The sequence below is a fragment of the Elaeis guineensis genome, chromosome 14 (genome assembly GCF_000442705.2).
Source record: "Elaeis guineensis isolate ETL-2024a chromosome 14, EG11, whole genome shotgun sequence".
Taxonomy (NCBI): domain Eukaryota; kingdom Viridiplantae; phylum Streptophyta; class Magnoliopsida; order Arecales; family Arecaceae; genus Elaeis; species Elaeis guineensis.
Window position 1 is genome coordinate 37,298,787 of NC_026006.2, and position 13,976 is coordinate 37,312,762.

Sequence of the window (13,976 nt, forward strand, 5' to 3'; positions counted from 1 at the left end):
ATGAAAATCTTGCTATTGTAGGATTTGGGTAGGGTAGATGCACATTGCACTAGTCTCACATGCTGAAAGGCTGTTTTCATGTTTTAAACATATGTCCTTTAGATAAATAGTGGTGCAATCTTATCTTTGCACCAAGGCTCACCTTCTTTTAGTCTTACTTCCTTAACTATGTCTGAAATATGGAAAAAAAATTGGCATTAATTACTTAGATTTCCTATAACCACAGTTGATTTCCTTTTAAAACCTCTTAACAAAGGTCATAGGTTAGCTTATATAATCTTAGCTCATTTCACTTTTATTTGTGTGTGAGTATACTTATACATTTGTATTGAAGTATAGGTTTCATTACATGACAATATCAAACACTAGGCAAAGAGTCATGCCCATGCCTGATGATCGCTTGCCTGAAAGATGTCAACAGTTAGCATACCCTGAGGTCGTCCTCCTCATTAATCCAATTAATCCAGTGTAAGGACTTGCCCTTTTGATTTTTTTTTACATGAAATTTAAAGCAATCAAAAAGAAAATAAAAAAATAGAAGAAACCCCACGTGCTATGCACGTGAGGCGGTGGACGAAGACTCCCGATCTTCTCTGACTTTGGCTAGGAAAGGGGGTGTTAGGGGCTCTCAAAAACTCAGATTAAATCCCTAAAAATCCATCTATAAAAGGGCTCTTCCCCTCCCTTGAATTTCCTTATGAATTCTTCAAGAAAAAGCCATCGATTTCTTGGAAAATCGCCGCCGATCTCCCAAATTTTTCTTGATTTGTGCCGAAATAGATCACTAGCCTTTTTTGCTTTTGGCAATGCCGGACTGAGGTAACTGGACTATTCTTTCCTCTTTTCTTTTCTTTGGCCTTGCAGTCACTATCATTGCATAGATTTGGACCAACGAGCCACCTATTTGGGCGTGAATAGGGCTCATCTATTTTGAAGCCTTTTCCTCTATTTTTGCTGCTGACTACTGTCGGCCATGGTCATGGATGGAGTCATAGCCTTGCGTTTGTAAGAGCCATCATAGCTGGCTGGACCCGAATCTTCCACCGTCACCTTTAGGAGAAGAAGGGGTAGGCATCCCTTGTTTTTGGAAGAAGAAAAGAGAAGAGAGGATTTTCTTTTTCCTCTCTTCCTTCTTTATTTTCCTTTCTTTCTTAGTTTAATTAATTAAGTAATTAATTTCTCTCTCTTATTTTGATTATTGAGTTAAGAGGCTAGCTGAAAAGGATAATGGGGTTGGTGGATAGATCCTTGATGAATTTCAATTGAGGGTTTTAGAAACATGAATTTTATCTCATAATATTTATTTTAAAATATTAAATTTGATTCTATAGTAATTTTTCAATCGAAGAATATTGAGTATGATTCTTGAGACCTAGATTGTACATCTAATGAGTTTCTCTTCCTATTTTTTCTCTCTATTTTTTTTTTCCTAAAATTTTCTCTCTCTAGATGTCTTATGGATCAATGAAGGGTCTAGGTACTTAAACAAACCTAAATGTTAATTGATCGTAGGAGCTAGAATTATGATATTAGGATCATTCATCATATTTTTTCTCTATCTCTAATCATCTATGATTTTTATGCTTGATCTTGATCATGTAGAGATATAATTATTTGTACCAAAAGATATCGAGTAAAATATCTTGATTTTGAATTTGTAGATTGAGGAGTTCATTAATTTCTGTGTTTGAATTAGTCACCGATAGAGATAAAAATCTCTATACATGATTACCATTATATATTCTATTTTTATCGTTAGATTTATATTGATAGATTTATCATATTGAGATACTATTATTTTTTACATGATTTTTCAATATGCATGTATTATGTATTGACTATATATGTATATCAGTGATTGATGATACAATTATATGGATATGATATATCTACTTTGATCACATTGTAAGTTGAAATTGATTTAGTAAAATTAATATGTAATAATTAAATAAAAAATATATAGTTGGACTAGCCTCATCATACGGAAAGGCCGCTAGGAGCTTATGCCTGAAACAGTCCGTCAAGAGCTTATGCTTGAGATAGCTTGTCAGGATCTTATACCTAGGACAGCCTCCACAAACTTTTATATATGGAGCAGCTGGCCAAGAGCTCATACTTGGGACAGCTCACTAGGAGCTTATGCCTGAGACAACCCCCATAGGCTTATGCATGGGATTTTGGATCAGACCAAGATTAAGAGATGATCTTGGTTAATTTAAAGCCAGAAAGAAAAAGGTTAAAAAAATTGAATATGTGATAAGAGAAACAAATGACAAGATATGAAACTAATGTTGAATAAAAAGGATTTCACTTATTGACATATGATAACATATCTGTTTTGACAAGATAGATATTTGACACAATTTATATGGATGTTTGCATTATCCTGGATATAAGATATGTGATTTCATGCTTCATTGCTTATTTTTATTTTTAGATTATATTAATATATTGGTGTGATGTGCAAAGATTCTTACTGGGCTGTAAAGTTTACCTCCCTCCATTTCTTTTTTTCTTCTCAGACTTGCAGGATACATATGATTGGCTATAGTTTGGATTCATGAATGAACGGATAGATAGATAGAGCATCATTGATATTTGGTCAAATGATTGAAGGAATTAAATTTGTAATTATACAAATCTTACCAATTATTATGAAATTAGATCATTATTACTTATGGTTATCGAAGTCGTAATAAATTTTAAGATCTTGCATATTCTTTAAGATTTTATCCTAAAGAATGTACGGCCATCACGTATCCGATCCAGATACTAGATTCGGAACATGATAGAATGGTATCAAAGCTTAAGTTTAAAGTTACTAGAAACTGTGATATAAGTGATATCAAAACTTTGGGTTATGATCAATAGAGTATAATAGAATAATATCAAAGCTTAAAGTTATGACCTTTGGGATTGTGACTTAAGGGATATTGAGCATAATGTTATGATTACTAAAGATATGATAAAATAATATCAGAGTTTATGGTTATGATCATCAGGGACTGTAACTTAAGTGTATTTGAGCATAAGATCACGATCACTTGGGACTGTGATATAAGCGACTAGGGACATGATAGAAGTAGTAGAAAGGATTCAAAGTTTGAATTTTGGATCACTAGGTATTGTGATGAAGTTTATGCATGAGTGACATTCGATAATGTATAACAGAATTGGATGAGTTATGCCTTAGATTTCAATAAGTAAGATTTAACATAAATATGAGAGGTATTGATCTTGGAATAAAGTAGGATATATTGACATACTGTGTTGAGTATGCTTGTTCGATTGTTATTTAGATGATTTTAGAATTCTAAACTTGATATAAGTAAAGATTATGATGACTTTTCTGATTTTGATTATTATAATTTTGAGCTTATCAGAATGAAGTTTGTTAGAATATGGCCTAAGAAAGAATTGCATTATATGAAAGAGGAATATTTTTGAGCATTGAATCTACAGGAGGTTTATGTATGAAACTCTCATATAAATGTAAAGTATTTTTGATTCTATTAGTAGGTTGGATTTTATTATGAGAGCATGATATATATAGCTTAGTGGAGGCTTTAATCATTTGTATCACCATCTTTGGATTACTTGATCTTCCTTATGTTTGTTGGAGATTGTAGGTATATTAATTATTAGATTTCTGAGCTAACTTAAGGTATCTTGTCATTGTTAAATTTTGGAACATAGATATGAGTTTTAACAAATAAGGGACAAGATTTCATATTGATTTATTTATTGGTGCCAAGGGTCGTGATGAAGGAAGCTCTAGGAGATAACCGAGTTAATCTGCTTACAAGGATGCTGACTTGAGATCTTCTAGTTGTTGGAGTTTGGAGTTAATCCTTTTACAAGGAAAGATTGGTTGTAGCTACTTAATTAACCACTAGATGAATCAAATGTTAACTCACTTTAGTGAATTCTAGATTCATGGGGTTCTAGATATGTGATGGAAGCTTATGCAATGATTTCAAACAGAGAAAGTGGCTTTAGGGTTTAATTTTGATGCGGTTTGCTCGAGCATAATAAAGACAGGGAAACTTGACATTTTGCCTTAAGTTCTATCTAAAATTTGAGAAGGTTGGATCTTTCTTAGATTCTAATGTACAGTGGTGTTCTTATTGAAATTCGATGAACCTCCAAAATTAGATAAATATAGATTGGAGTATGCAATGAAAAATGGTAGTTTAAACTGATTGGAAACATTATTTTTTTGATTCAAAAGATACTATGATGGAGACATTGGTTTGCAAGTAAGGATGTTATTAATAGTGAAAGGATGCTACTAATTCTTGACCTAATCTGAACATAGCTATGCAATTTTTGTCAATAAGTTATTTTATTGTAGATAATGCCAAGAAAAACTCCAGATATTTCAAGTTTATTGTTAACGACTTGACAGTTCTTTGGTTAGGCTCGAAACTAGAATGTTTTAGCATAGATCTCATTTTTCAAGATTTAACATTATTACTCGATCTAATAAAGAAGGTTTAGTTTTCCTAAGATAAAAGTCTAATTGTTAAATTGTTGGAAGGTTAAAAGAAGAAAATAAATCTGTGATTATGAAAAGTGTTCGATGTCAGGCTTCCTTTAGTTTCCCTTAAAGGTAGTTTGGGCTGATTAAGATTTCTACATGGAGTTAACCAATCAATGTAATAAAAAAAATGGTAATTTAATACAAGGTTGAAATGCTACTGTTCTTTGAGAAAAGTTGAGAAATCTATATGAAGGAAACAAGTTTAGATGTCATATAATTTCATTATATTGAGATCTTATGAAACAAGTATTATGTAAGATAGCCCATTGGAAGCTCGAGGATGACATGATAGATGTGTACTTTTAAAGTTTATACCACAAGCAAACTAATTTCGATGATGAAATTATTTTAAGAGGAGTAGAATATAAGGACCTACCCCTTTGATTTCTTTTACATGAAATTTAAAGCAATCGAAAAGAAAATAAGAAAAGGAAGAAATCCCATGCATTACGTGCATGAGGCGGTGAAGGAAGACTCCCAGACTCCTGATGGGAGTCTTCCTCTTCTTCGACTTTAGCTAGGAAAGTGGGTGTTAGGGGCTCAAAAACTCGGATTAAATCTCTAAAAATCCATCTATAAAAGGGCTCTTCCCCTCCCTTGAATTTCTTCGTGAATTCCTCAAGAAACGGGAGTCTTCCTCTTCTTTGACTTTAGCTAGGAAAGTGGGTGTTAGGGGCTCAACTCGGATTAAATCTCTAAAAATCCATCTATAAAAGGGCTCTTCCGCTCCCTTAAATTTCCTCGTGATTTCCTCAAGAAACCATCATCAATTCTTTGAAAAATCACAGCTGATCTCCCAAGATTTCCTTCCGAGTTTTTCTTGATTTGTATCAGAATAGATCATCGACCTTTTCTTCTTTTGGCATTGCTGGACCAACGTAACTGGATTACTCTTCCCTCTTTAATTTCTTTTCTTTTCTTCGAGCTTGCAGTCATTGTTGTCACATGGATTTGGACTGACGAGCCACCGATTTGGGCATGAATAGGGCTCCTTTATTTTGAAGCCTTTTTCTCTATCTTTGCTGTCGGCCATCGTTGACTGTGGTCATGGATGGGGTCATAGCCTCGCTGTTTGTGAAAGGTGACGTAGGTGGCCGGACCCGAGTCTTCCACCCTCACCCTTAGGAGAAGAAGGGGTAGGCATCCCCTATTTTTGGAAGAAGAAAAGAGAAGAGAGGATTTTCTCTTCTCTCTCTTTCTTCATTATTTTCCTTTCTTTCTTAGTTTAATTAATTAACTAATTAATTTCTCTCCCTTATTTTAATTGTTGAGTTAAGAGGTAGCTGAAAAGGATCATGGGATTGGTGGGTAGATCCTTAATGAATTTCAATTGAGGGTTTTAGAAATATGAATTTTATCACATGAACTTTATTTTAAAATATTAAATTTGATTCTGTAGTAATTTTTCAATTGGAGAATATTGAGTAGGGTTCTTGAGATGTAGATTGTAAACCTAATGAGTTTCTCTTCTCTCTAAAATTTTCTCTCTTCATAGATTTCTCTCTAGATATCTTATAGACTAGTAGAGGGTCCAGATACTTAAGCAAACCTAGATTTTGGTTGATCCTAGAAGAGATACTGGAATTCTGATATTAGGATCGTTTATCATAATTTTTCACTATCCCTAATCATCTATGATTTTTATATTTGATCTTAATCATAAAGCAATACAATTATTTGTACCATAAGGTATCGAGCAAATACCTTGATTTCGAGTTTGTAGATTGAGGAGCTTATATTTGAGATAGTCCACTATGAGCTTATATCTAGGACAGCCTCTAAGAGCTTATCTATACCTAAGTTAACTAGTTAGGAGCTTATACTTGAGACAGTCCACTAGAAGCTTATGCCTGAGACAGTCTCCATGAATTTTTATACATCGGACAGCCGATCAGGAGCTTATATCTGGGACAGCCTCTACAGACTTATGTATGGGATTTTGGGTCAGACCAACATTGAGGGATGATTTTGGTTAGTCCAAAATTGAAAAAAAAAAAGATTAAGAAAATTGGGTATGTGATAAGAGAAACAGATGACAAGATATGAAACTAATGTTGAATAAAAAAAATTTTACTTATTGACATATGATAACACATCTCTTTTGATAAGATAGATATTTGATACATATTTATATAGATGTTTGTATTATCTTGGATATTGGATGCGAGATTTCATGCTTTATTGCTTATCTTTATTTTCTGATTATATTAATATATTGATGTGATATGCAGATATTCTTACTAGACTATAAAGCTCACCTCCCTCCATTTCTCTTTTCTTCTCAGGCTTACAGGATACATATGATTAGCTATAGTTTTGGTTCATGGATGAACGAATGGATAGATGGAGCATCATTGATATCTGCTCAAATGATTGAAAGAATTGAATTTATAATTATACAAGTATTATCGATTATTATAAAATTAGATCATTATTACTTATGGTTATCGAGGTAATAATGAATTTTCAGACCTTGCATATTATTTAGGATCTTATTTTAAAGAATATGCGGCCATCACATATCCGATCCAAATATTGGATTTGGGGCGTGACATCCAAAGCTCAAAGGAGAGATAAGCTACGCATGTTGCAGAAATCCTTTATCACAAGCTCATTATTTCCATTTACACGGCATCTAATTTAACAAAATGTTCATCTAGGTGGATGACAAATATCAATACTCTAGTGAAGATCAAGACATCAAGGTCCATGGATGGATACATTTTGATCCTTCAATTGGCTTTTGGCAAATCACTCCTAATGATGAGTTCCAAATAGGAGGGCCTATTATAAGTAGAATCTAACCTCTCATGTTGGTCCTACAACCCTTACTATAAGTACCATAATTTATCTAATTTTTTTTTCTTGCTTCAGCTTTTGCTTTATAATAGAAAGCTTTAGACGCAATGGTTCTTTCAAAAAAACCATATTTATTATTTGAAGACCATAAAACTTGTACTATCAATATGCTATAATTGCGGGAGTTTCTTATTATCAGGTTCTTGTTTGTAGTCTTATTATATATCTTCAGATGGCCTATTTTTTTTATTTTGTTTTATTTTTTCCATAACTATTCTGTAAATATGGTGGGAATGCCACACTAAGGGATCAAACCGAGAACCTATTTTTAACATGCGGGTTGGGAAGAGAGTTTTGAACCAACAGACCCAAGTCCCATTGGCATATGTTAGAACTTCTTAATGTTCAGTAAATTTTGACATTCCTTCTTAGCAAGTTAAATTATAATATATTATAGTATCATTTTGTTTGTGAACAATAAATGAGAAGACAAGCAAAAATTAATATGAATACATAGAGAATTCTAGTGGTGTTTGTATGTGGCTATGTAAAAATAACTATTCAATCACAACCAAGCTAATGGTTGATGATCCTACTACCTACTTACATTTCATTTATGTTATGATTTCACATGCATTTTATTAGCTTGAGATTCCTTGATTTCTCATTTGATCATGCAATTGCCAGAAGTTCAAGTTTCTTATGGTTATTCGATGTTTTCTTTTCCTTTGCCCCTTTACTGTCTTTAGGATACTCTCTCTCTGATAACCAATGGAAACTATACAGTATGTTTTTGGATTTAGATCTTTGAGTTTGTCTACACCATTTTTTTCTCTAAAAGATGCCCCTCAATGATAATAAGTGATGTCATTATTTTTTAGTTAAAATTGTCATAATTGATATTGTTGATATTTTCAAGAAAGTTCTAGATCTAGAATTTTAGAGTTTGTGATATGCTTCAATACCACTTCCCCTTCATAAGAGCCATTTCATCGTTTACAATAACAAACTTGTAGGTTTATTTTTGCTGTCTTAAATCTTTTAATCCGTGTGGCAATATAGCAAACAGGGCTATAGCCCTACAGTTCTATCGATCCCTCTTTCATATGGAATGAGGATTCTATGGTTGGCTATTGGAATGTGTTTCCCCAAAGATTTGGTGCAGAAAATTCTATTGTTGGGTTTAACCTCTCTATGCACACACTCACACCCAACACTCTCTTTGGTTAAAAATGCATTATCTTGTTAGCTATTTTCTTTCTTCAAAGTGTTGCTTCTCCTTTATTCTAAAATAATGATTCTTATGCGGTGGTCGATGACTTAATGCATAATGCTTATCATCTAAGATATGTTTCTTTGCATGAGGATGGCTGGAATATTGTATTTATTTTAAATTCCAAGGAAATTGTTATTGCTCAATAAAGACTCTTCTAATGCAATGACTTGAAATTTTTTTGTTCTTGGTTTTGCAGCATTTGATGCCCATGATTTAAAGATCTTTATGAATATTTAATATCTATGTATTGTTTTTATTGCTATGTCTAGGTATTTCTTAGTGCTCACTACTTTAGAGGAGACCTTATACCTAAATTTAGGAATGGAGAATACTGGTTTTTGGCCTGGTGTTTATTTATCTTAATTCTGCTTCCAATAGGAGAGATCCAAAAATGCTTTGGGAGGATGCAACAATGTAGGTTATCATATCAACTTATTAGCATACTAGTAATCAAGATCTATGTTCAATGGTCCTGAATCGAGATTATCCACTACTACTACTATATAAATCTAGCAATGCTAACCAAATTGATAAGTCAATAACTATATGCATACATACATACGTACATACATATATACATATACATACATCGTACATCCACACAAATGACCATGCATGGGGACTCATGCCTCTCTATGACCAACTGATTCTAGATATGGTGTTTGTCCATCTTAATGCATGCCTAACATGTCTAAAAAACTTAAAATCTATGCATGACCAACTTTCCCTTGATCAACTGTCATGGATTTTGATTATATTTAGTTTTTTTAAAATTTTGAATTTTAAAGTTTTGATGTTCAAATTACCCTTAATCCTAGATTTCCCTACACTAGCCTAGTTCAAAAATTAAATACATAAATGATTATGGTTTTACCATGATTCGAGGACTATAATGTAAAACCCTTGCTCAAAGTCTTTTTTTCCAAATGATTATGTCTTTGCATTGACCTAAAACTAATGATTAGGGTAGATTATGGAGTGATTACACTTAAAAAATTATGAGAGAGAAAGAAGGAGAAGATTGGCTGGGTAATACTATTTAGCAGCTCAGATTGGTCAAATTTAGATAGCAACTATCTAAATTGGGGAATGGAAGTTCGATTTGAAGAAAGTAGCATGATAGGGATCATCAATGAAGGGGTTCAAGCATGCATGACTATAGCCAAGGTAAAGGTCGACAAGATGGGTGGTTACATCAATATCAGTCAAGGACCCTCTATAGGTGACAACTTGGGATGCATAATGGAGTATGGAATTCATCACCGGTGCATTGTGCATTGTGCTTCCTTTTTGGGGTGGTCATGTTATTTCTTATTGGACGTATGGTACTAGTGATTGGATTTGAATAGTTGTGGAATTTCATCCAATTAAAATACTAAGGTTTAAAGGTAGGAAGTTGTTAAGACTTGCTAGGCCTTTTGTTGATTATATTATGCATGAAATTTGGTTGCAAATGATGAGCAAGTGTTCAAATGATGAGCAAGTGTTCAGAAGTAGTCAACAAAATCCAAGCTTGTACTATAGTGAAGGAGCATTATTATAGGGCTACTACCTCACAAGCCAGACTAGTGAAGCTGGTTTCCTAGAGAATCACTAACTTCAACTACTGCCATTCATTTTCATTTGAATCCACAAAATCGTTTGATAGTAAAGATTGGTGTTTGGAATGAGGTGCTTCGGGGGGCAAAGAACATTTTGTGCGATGGAGATTGAAAAGGGTAAACATATGGTTAGGGTACCATCAGACACCTTCAAGGAGGGGAAGGCTGGGTTGGAGAGGCTAAGATGGACCTCAATCTTGCTAGCTTCTCACAAGATGCCATGACACATCTAGCAATAGCCACAAATTGTTAGGGGAATGGTGGTCACTCCTCTGCTATGATGTCTATTCTTGAGCGGTATGGTTCAAAGGCAGTTGATTCCAGGAGATCCTAGTCCCAAGTGGTCCAGGCCAGTTGGAGAAATTGCTAGGAGCTCTCCCTTGCGACTATGGAGGACATTGCCTTGCTAGAGGAAAAATATTCTTAAGTGATGTCTTTCACAACTGAGGAGATAGACTAAGCTCTACTCATGTCAAAAGAGCAAAAATAGGTAAATTCTAGGGAAGAGACTTTTTGATTGACTTTGCTCAAAGGCAAATGAGGGCAAGGTGGATTGCGGTTGGTGATATATTTTGATAGCCTTTTGAGAGGGTTTTTGTAATGCTCTTCAGAACATGATTGATAAGGTTTATTGGTCTGAAATCTCTAACAGTTTTAAAGTTTTGTTTCTTTGGAACCAGCACGATATGAGTGTAGTTGAGCCTATCAGTGTTCGTGGAGCATGAGTGAATTGCACTAAAGAGTTTGCATAGGTCTTCTTTGATTAGGAACCAAAATTTTGAAAGAAGATAGAAGGGAAATTGTCTAGCCTGGGGGAGTTGTTCCTGGGCATATTGAATACCACATCTTTGATTTCTTCTTCAATGAATGGATCCTCGAGAGCACTTACGTCTATGCACTCTTCTAGATATAAGTGCTTCCAATCGATGTGGAGGTTGTGATGTGTTGTTGATCCAAGAATGTTAGAGAACTAGGAGGTGAAAACCTTTTTAATCAGCAAAGGGTACTGAATTACCTTCCCTTGGTACTCTAGGAAAGATATGGTGTTTTTATGCTTTCTTGAACTTGCCATAATGTGGAAGAAACTGATGTTTTGATCCCCATGTTTTAGCAAATTAACTCACAAATGTTGCTTCCAGATGATTTCCTCTTGGAATAGGAGATCATGGAGTTGCCTTTCTACTCTTTCTTCCCTCCCTATCTTTCGAAGCAGTCCAAATTCTTCCCGTCTGTCCAACCATTAAATTTTTTCTTTGATCACTTGTGTTCTCTTGATAATATTACTGGTTAGTGGTGAAGCGTAAAAGGGACCGACGGGGCCACTGCCCTTCCAAAAAAATAATTTTTAAAATACTTATTATTTATATATTTATATATATATGATGGCCCTCTCAATATTTTAGTCTTACACACGTTACGAGTTCACTAATTTAAAAAAAATCATAAATTAATTTATATATTAATTTTTTATTAAAAATAATAATTTTTTTTAAAAAAATAATTATTTATTTATTCTTTAACCCTTTATTTATTTTTCAATCTTCAATATAAAGAGATTATTGAAATTTTTATACAATCAAAATCATTTTGCAGATGATATAAAGTAATATTTTCTTACTTATCTTTGTTTATACATAAAATTAAATATTTTTTGATATTTTTATAATATTTTTAAATATATATATATATATATTTTTATTTTATTATTTATTATAAAATATTTTATTTAAAAAATTATTAATAAATTATTATTATCCTTCCAACATTTGATGCGAGGCTCTGCCACTATTACCGGTGGCAGCTTCGTTCCAATGTTTCAGCTTGTTTCTCAGGAACTTGGGCTTGAAAAAGATATTAATGCTAGCATCACTTGTCGAATGGGCTGAATTCCGCCACTAGATAACCGTATACCTGCAGTTGTCAATCAAGAACCAAAAGTTCTCAAAATGGAAGATTTTGGGGCTTTTATTTCTTCAGTCAAATTCTAGTAGTATATCCGATGTCATTTTTGCTAGTGACCACAGCAAGAGAGATGAGTGGACAGTGATCCAGTCCATTGACACAGGGCACCAATCAAGCTTAACTAGGATGGGGTTCTCTCTATGGTGAGACCAGGTAAAGAAGGGTTGGTTAAGCTTCACCTCTATCAAGCATCGAGCATTGATTTAATCATTAAACTCTGATGACGGTGCAGTGTTTTTTGAGGAACCATTGCGATCAAGGTGGTATCTTGATAAGTTGACATCGCCAACAATGATCCAAGGACCCTTCCACAGATTCCTGGTACATTTCTTGAAGAAAGCTCCTCCATAGCTTGGCTTCGTTCAGACCATATACATTAGTTAGAAGCCAGGTGTTGTTTCCATAATCACGGTGAAACTTGTGAGTGGTGGATAGTGAGAAGAGCCCCTTAAAGAGTAGAAAGCTAGTTACCAAGCTTAAGTCCCAACATGTGAGGATGCCCCCGGAAGCACCTTTGGATGGCTTTGCTTTCCATGCGTCCAACCGTCGACTGCAAGTTTGTAGCATGTGTTCGCTAATGTCACTATCAAGTTTAGTTTCTTGAAGATAGACTATGGGGCTCTGGGAGGAGATAATTGTGTCTCGAATAGTTCTTTTCTTCTTTTGGAGTCCAAGTCCTCGCACATTCCATGAAAGAATGGTCATTGTGATGAGTCAATAAGCAAAAACCTGGAACAAGGTAGGCAATGACTAGCTATACTACGTAGGCCAAGAGGCGACCATAAAGACCTAGCCATGCAGAGGGTGAATGACTCCCGTAACCCGTGCTAGAATGAATACCAGCATTTTATTAGTAACAGAGAGTTCCATATAACAACATGGCTTTGTGAGAAAGAATACGAAAAGTACATATAGGGTCAGAAGGTTCCATTAACTGTTCATCCACAACTAAGACATGGTCCAAAAGGGAGGCAGTTCTCTCATCAGGTTGAAAACTGCTGCTGCCCTTCATAATGTCTTTTGATGTCCAAGAGAAGACCACGTAATTGCACCTTCAGTAGACTTAATTAATTAAAGAGGAAAATTCTGGCTTATACATTTTGGTATCGACAAACTGGAGTTTATTTTTATCAATTAAAATTGTGTTTGTCACCATAACCTCTACTCACAGAGGTGTTGTCACGCCCCAAACCTTACATTTGGATTAGGCACATGACACAGCCACATATCTCCTAGAGCATAATTTTAAAATATATGCAAAGCCGGATAATGTGAACAAGAATACTTAAAATTAAGAAATAAACAATTAAAACCAATAATTTGTTGTAAAATTTCTATGAAAATAAAAATTATCTAAAAAATATGGTTCAGATACCCCCAGTATCAGATATAAAAACTTAACTATTACTATCTCTCATTGAAAGGTCCAAATCAACCTCATTTAGCTAGGTTTTCTATAGCTCTGAAAAAAATAGAAATAATAATATGTGCTAACAACTAAGAAAGGATTTTTTAAGCACACTCACAAGAATAAAAAGCTAACAATTCTTTAATAGACATACTCGAGTAAGAAAAAAATAATTCAAATCTCAACAATTAATAATATTGAGCACTCATATGCCCAACTTAATAATGCTATAAAAATATTCATAAAGTTTCAATATATGACAGTTTAGATGTATACAATACTCCATCATAGCAACCTTGATATGTTCATCATATATAGCCAGATCAGCAATTTTCATTCAACTAGGATTTCATTTCAATTGCTATTATTTCTGTTAACATTAATATC